The sequence below is a fragment of the Salmo salar genome, chromosome 16 (assembly GCF_965601325.2).
Source record: "Salmo salar chromosome 16, fSalSal1, whole genome shotgun sequence".
Classification (NCBI taxonomy): domain Eukaryota; kingdom Metazoa; phylum Chordata; class Actinopteri; order Salmoniformes; family Salmonidae; genus Salmo; species Salmo salar.
This window is the reverse complement of record NC_138306.1, coordinates 52,091,217-52,097,549: the sequence shown is the minus strand read 5'-3', so window position 1 is coordinate 52,097,549 and position 6,333 is coordinate 52,091,217. Positions and strand designations below refer to the sequence as shown.

General features: G+C 41.6%; 1 protein-coding gene across 2 annotated transcripts in view; it reads left to right on the top strand.

The window, feature by feature from the left end:
• Positions 1 to 1,414: 1,414 nt before the first annotated feature.
• Positions 1,415 to 6,333, top strand: part of LOC106574143 (guanine nucleotide-binding protein subunit beta-4) — a 38,425-nt gene continuing 33,506 nt past the window's right edge. The window contains exon 1 of one of the 2 annotated variants that reach the window (XM_014149777.3): positions 1,415 to 1,613. The gene's annotated coding sequence lies outside the window, so the exon portion shown is untranslated. The remainder of the gene's footprint in view (positions 1,614 to 6,333) is intronic. The other variant, XM_014149779.3, reaches the window with a different exon arrangement.

The following is a 6,333-nucleotide window of genomic DNA, read 5'->3' as shown; positions in this document are numbered from 1 at the left end:
AATAGTAGTAGTAGTAGTAGTAGTAGCAGTAGTAGTAGTAGCAGCAGTAGCAGTAGTAGTAGTAGTAGTAGTAGTAGTAGTAGTAGTAGTGTAACCGATGTGAAATGGCTAGTACATTGGTGCCGTGACCCGGATCATTGGTTGCTGCGGGAAAGGAGGAGGTCAAAAGGGGGGTGAGTGTAACCGATGTGAAATGGCTAGTTAGTTAGCGGTGGTGTGCGCTAATAGCGTTTCAATCAGTGACGTCACTCGCTCTGAGACTTGAAGTAGGGTTTCCCCTTGCGTTGCAAGGGCCGCGGCTTTTGTGGCGTGATGGGTAACGATGCTTCGTGGGGTGTCAATTGTTGATGTGTGCAAGGGTCCCTGGTTCAAGCCCGGGTTGGGGCGAAGAGAGGGACGGAACCTACACTGTTACAGTAGCAGCAGTAGTAGTAGTAGCAACAGCAGTAGTAGTGGTAGGTCTAAGGGTACGGTAATATACAATAGTAGATGAACTGGTGCACATTAACGTTATAAACTTATCATTGTATTTATCGTAAACGTTATAATTCAGTTAATTTATCGTGATATGGGTTTTTGTTCATATCGCCCATCTATAGTAGGTGTATCTCACTGGTCACCCCCAAAGCCAATTCCTCCTTTGGTCGTCTTTCCTTCCAGTTCTCTGCTGCCAATGACTGGAACGAACTGCAAAAATCTCTGAAGCTGGAGACTCATATCTCCCACACTAGCTTTAAGCACCAGCTGTCAGAGCAGCTCACAGATCACTGCACCTGTACATAGCCCATCTGTAAACAGCCCATCTATCTACCTACCTCATCCCCATACTGTATTTATTTATCTTGCTCCTTTGCACCCCAGTATCTCTACTTGCACATTCATCTTCTGCACATCTACCATTCCAGTGTTTAATTGCTATATTGTAATTACTTAGCCACCATGGCCTATTTATTGTCTAAACTTACCTCATTTGCACTCACTGTATATAGACTTTTTGTTTTCTTTTGTTGTACTGTATTATTGACTGTATGTTTTGTTTATTCCACGTGTAACTCTGTGTTGTTGTATGTGTAGAATTGCTATGCTTTATCTTGGCCAGGTCGCAGTTGCAAATGAGAACTCGTTCTCAACTAGCCTACCTGGTTAAATAAATGTAAGAAAAAAACATAGTAGGGCAACTGTCTGTCAAAGACCTTATAATTTATAGTAGCCATATAATGTATTTGCATATTGTGACCAGGTTATTTATTGAATCAGGTTTCAGCTCTGACAGTTGCATCATATAAATTGCATAGTATTTTAATGACTGCCATTGTCAAGCTGTCTACCTCTCAGAAATAAAGTTCTGTCCCTTTAAAAAAAGAAGTACTTCTCCCCCCACTTTCTCTTTTCCTCATGTCCCCCTCCACCACTCCAACCACACACACACACCCAGCCCTCTGCCTCATGTATCAGCTGTCTACATAACTGCGCTTCCTTGCAATATTTAGTCACTGAGTGTAGAGGAAGAACTAAAACCTCACGCCGTCTGTCTGCTTACAGTCCATGCACTTAAGGACATATGTGGAAAACGTCTACTTCCTCTCCCACTTATCTACACTGAGAAAAAAAAGGTAAAAGCTGAATGCAATTTACTGTCAATCCTGTTTTTTGTTGTGTGAATTTATGGCTTGAAAAATGTGTGTAGTAGGTAAACCAGACAGATCAGATGTGTGTGTTGCTTCAAGCAAGGTGTGGTGGGGTGGGATGTGTGTGTGTGTGTGTGTTTTTGTGTGTGCGTATGTGTGTGTATTTATTTGTGTATTTGCGTGTGTGTGTGTGTGTGTGTGTGTGTGTGTGTGTGTGTGTGTGTGTGTGTGTGTGTGTGTGTGTGTGTGTGTGTGTGTGTGGTATCAAAGTCTGAGGTAATGCCTTGGTCTTATCGTGTGTCTTGAGCCTGGTGTGCACCAAAATGTCAAATCAAATTAATTGCGGGCTTATGCCTACTAATAAATTAGTAATCGGGTATCACAGGGTTTCGACTGTGAAGAGATGCGCAGTCCTTTTTGTATTATTATTTGATGACTAGAGAGGGCGGCCAAGTGGAAATATAAAAAAAAAATATCTTGACAGTCAATAGAATCCAGAACAGTTACTGTCAATTCTGGAAACTGACCTTTTCCTAATTTCTCAAAAAGAGTTTGAACATTTCAGTGAGAGTTGAACATTTCAGAGAGAATTGAACATTTCCAGTGAGAATTGAACATTTCAGAGAAAGTTGAACATTTCAGTGAGAATTGAACATTTCAGAGAAAGTTTAACATTTCAGTGAGAATTGAACATTTCCGTGAGAGCTGAACATTTCAGGACATTTCAGTGACTCAGGGCATTTAAGTGACTCAGGATATTTCATAGGAAAAGTACAGCAGGTCAGCTCATGTCCTGTTTTTTTTTTATTTTATTGCATCCCTGATTTGAGCAAGTCTAACTGGGAACCCCCTTGTGCTACACGCCTTTTCTCACTTCTTCTAACAGTCTCTTCAGCTTCCTCCTTAAAAACAAAGCAAAATACTCATGCAGTTTAAGAGGCTACTTCTCCTTAAATATGGTGTGTTGACTACTGTATATGGAAACACTGCTCTCTGCTCATAGGTTCTTCCACAAACATTGGAACCATTTCAAGTAGGGCACCAAAGCAACTTTCCAGAGAATGTGCCTGTGTTTATCCTGAGGCATATTAGACTACATCTGGTGATTACTTGGCCCAATGTAGACCAAATCTGGTGATTACTTGGCCCAATGTAGACCAAATCTGGTGATTACTTGGCCCAATGTAGACCACATCTGGTGATTACTTGGCCCAATGTAGACCAAATCTGGTGATTACTTGGCCCAATGTAGACCACATCTGGTGATTACTTGGCCCAATGTAGACAACATCTGGTGGTTACTTGGCCCATTGTAGACTACATCTGGTGGTTACTTGGCCCAATGTAGACCACATCTGGTGATTACTTGGCCCAATGTAGACCAAATCTGGTGATTACTTGGCCCAATGTAGACCACATCTGGTGGTTACTTGGCCCATTGTAGACTACATCTAGTGAATACTTGGCCAAATCTGGTGATTACTTGGCCAATTGTAGACTACATCTGGTGGTTACTTGGCCCATTGTAGACTACATCTGGTGGTTACTTGGCCCAATGTAGACCACATCTGGTGATTACTTGGCCCAATGTAGACCAAATCTGGTGATTACTTGGCCCAATGTAGACCACATCTGGTGGTTACTTGGCCCATTGTAGACTACATCTGGTGGTTACTTGGCCCATTGTAGACTACATCTAGTGAATACTTGGCCAAATCTGGTGATTACTTGGCCAATTGTAGACTACATCTGGTGGTTACTTGGCCCATTGTAGACCACATCTGGTGGTTACTTGGCCCATTGTAGACTACATCTAGTGAATACTTGGCCCATTGTAGACCACATCTGGTGGTTACTTGGCCCATTGTAGACCACATCTGGTGGTTACTTGGCCCGTTGTAGACTACATCTAGTGAATACTTGGCCCATTGTAGACCACATCTGGTGGTTACTTGGCCCGTTCCATCTGTATACTGAGTTGCACTATCACTATCTTTGTCACGATTCTTGAGTGTGTGACTTCGACACTGCACGAGAGGCATTATCACAAAAATGACGAGGACACTTCAGCAAGCTGCCACTGTGTCTCTTATGGGCCAACAATAGCACAGAGATAAGACCAGAACCTTCCATGGGAACATAGTAGTTACACTCTATAACATTTTCAAGATATTGCGATTGATGATTTGTTTTTGGAAAACAGCAGTGTCCCTCTGAAATGGGTTAGAGGGTTTATCAGGTTTGGGATAGGGAGCAAGGTTGATCTATCTTATTGTCTTTGCAGTTACATAGACTGAGTTTCAGTGAGTATACACAGTATACACACACAATATCATTTTATACATTCCCATGTAGAAATACAGCTAACAGAGCAGGTTCATATGAAAAAAAGACCAGTGTATAGATCAGCAATGAGCACATACAAACCCAGACCAGCCATCTCAAAACCATGGATGTCAAATGATATAAATTATGAAGCATTTATTTTACAGTTCACCAGATGGTGAGATGGTTGCTGAATAGTTGTTCCAAATGGCTTATTTTAAATGGGTCAGGCCACGCCAGGGCGGTGAAAGCGTGTGGAACGCTGGGCGTATCAACATCTATTCTCCTCCACAGAGGGCATATTTTAAGTCACTTCAGCGCTCTTCAAGAGGGCCTTTTTTTTCTTTCTTTCTTTTTAATGAACCATTATGCATAGAAGCTCTGGCTCTCCCTGGTATTTCACCTACCTACTTGACGTCATTTGCCATTTATGAGGGTTGCCCGGGCAACATCCATCCTCCCCGGGAGATATGTCTGGTGGACAAGACAGGGTTTACTCTTTGTACATGTTTTAATTGCCTTTGATACAGTGGTCATAATACATATAGGCCGTTGAAGTACATTAGGGCATGAAGAAAAAAACATGGGAATGCACATAAAAATAGCATATCAAAAGCTGTTCTGGCATGATATCTCATTAGTGCTTCTCATCTCATCCTAACATGATATCTCGTTAGTGCTTCTCATCTCATCCTAACATGATATCTCGTTAGTGCTTCTCATCTCATCCTAACATGATATCTCGTTAGTGCTTCTCATCTCATCCTAACATGATATCTCGTTAGTGCTTCTCATCTCATCCTAACATGATATCTCGTTAGTGCTTCTCATCTCATCCTAACATGATATCTCGTTGGTGCTTCTCATTTCATCCTAACTTGATATCTCATTAGTGCTTCTCATCTCATCCTAACATGATATCTCGTTAGTGCTTCTCATCTCATCCTAACTTGATATCTCGTTAGTGCTTCTCATCTCATCCTAACATGATATCTCATTAGTGCTTCTTATCTCATCCTAATATGATATCTTGTTAGTGCTTCTCATCTCATCCTAACTTGATATCTCGTTAGTGCTTCTCATCTCATCCTAACATGATATCTCGTTAGTGCTTCTCATCTCATCCTAACTTGATATCTCGTTAGTGCTTCTCATCTCATCCTAACATGATATCTCATTAGTGCTTCTTATCTTATCCTAACTTGGGCACCTAGCAGAGGAGGCTGGTGGGATAGGAGGACATGCTCATTGTAATGTCTGGAATGGAATAAATGGAACGGAGTCAAAACGTGGTTTCCATATGTTTGATGTGTTTATACCGTTCTATTTATTCCATTCCAGTCATTACAATGAGCCCATACTTCTATAGCTCTTCCCACCAGCTGTCCTCTGGCACCTAGCTACATATTGTGTTAATGGCTGTTTTGGAGCAGTCCTCCAAGGGAATTATGCGCCTTAAAGTGGTAGTAATGTAGTTCAACATGAGATTATGTGATCTGGTATTATTGCTTGTTGCAGGCAATTAAGGCCAGACACCACACCCTAATAGGGTAATTTCTCCCCTTAATCATATCACAATCAACTTACAGTACATTCAGAAAGTATTCTGATCCATTCACTTTATCCACATTTTGTTACGTTATAGCCTTATTCTAAAATTGATTAAATTATAATTTTTTCCTCAGCAATCTACACACAATACTCCATAATGACAAAGTGAAAACAGGTTTACATTTTTTTTTGCAAATGTATTAAATACAAAAAACAGAAATACCTTATTTATATAAGTATTCAGACCCTTTGCTATGAGACTCAAAATTGAGCTCAGGTTCATCCTGTTTCCATTTATCATCCTTGGGATGTTTCTACAACTTGATTGGAGTCCACCTGTGGTAAATTCAATTGATTGGAGATGATTTGGAAAGTCACACATCTGTCTATATAAGATCCCACAGTTGACAGTGCATGTCAGAGCAAAAACCAAGCCATGAGGTCGAAGGAATTGTCCGTAGAGCTCCGACACAGGATTGTGTCGAGGCACAGATCTGGGTAAGGGTAGCAAAAAATGTCTGCAGCATTGAAGGTCCCCCAAAACACAGTGGCCTCCATCATTCTTAAATGGAAAAAGTTTGGAACCACCAAAACTCTTCCTAGAGTTGGCTGCCTGGCCAAACTGAGCAATCGGGGGAGAAGGGCCTTGGTCAGGGAGGTGACCAAGAACCCGATGGTCACTCTGACAGAGTTCCAGAGTTCCTCTGAGGAGATGGGAGAACCTTCCAGAAGGACAACCATCTCTGAAGCACTCTACCAATTAGGCCTTTATGGTAGAGTGCTCAGACGGAAGCCACTCCTCGGTAAAAGGCACGTGACAGCCGCTTGG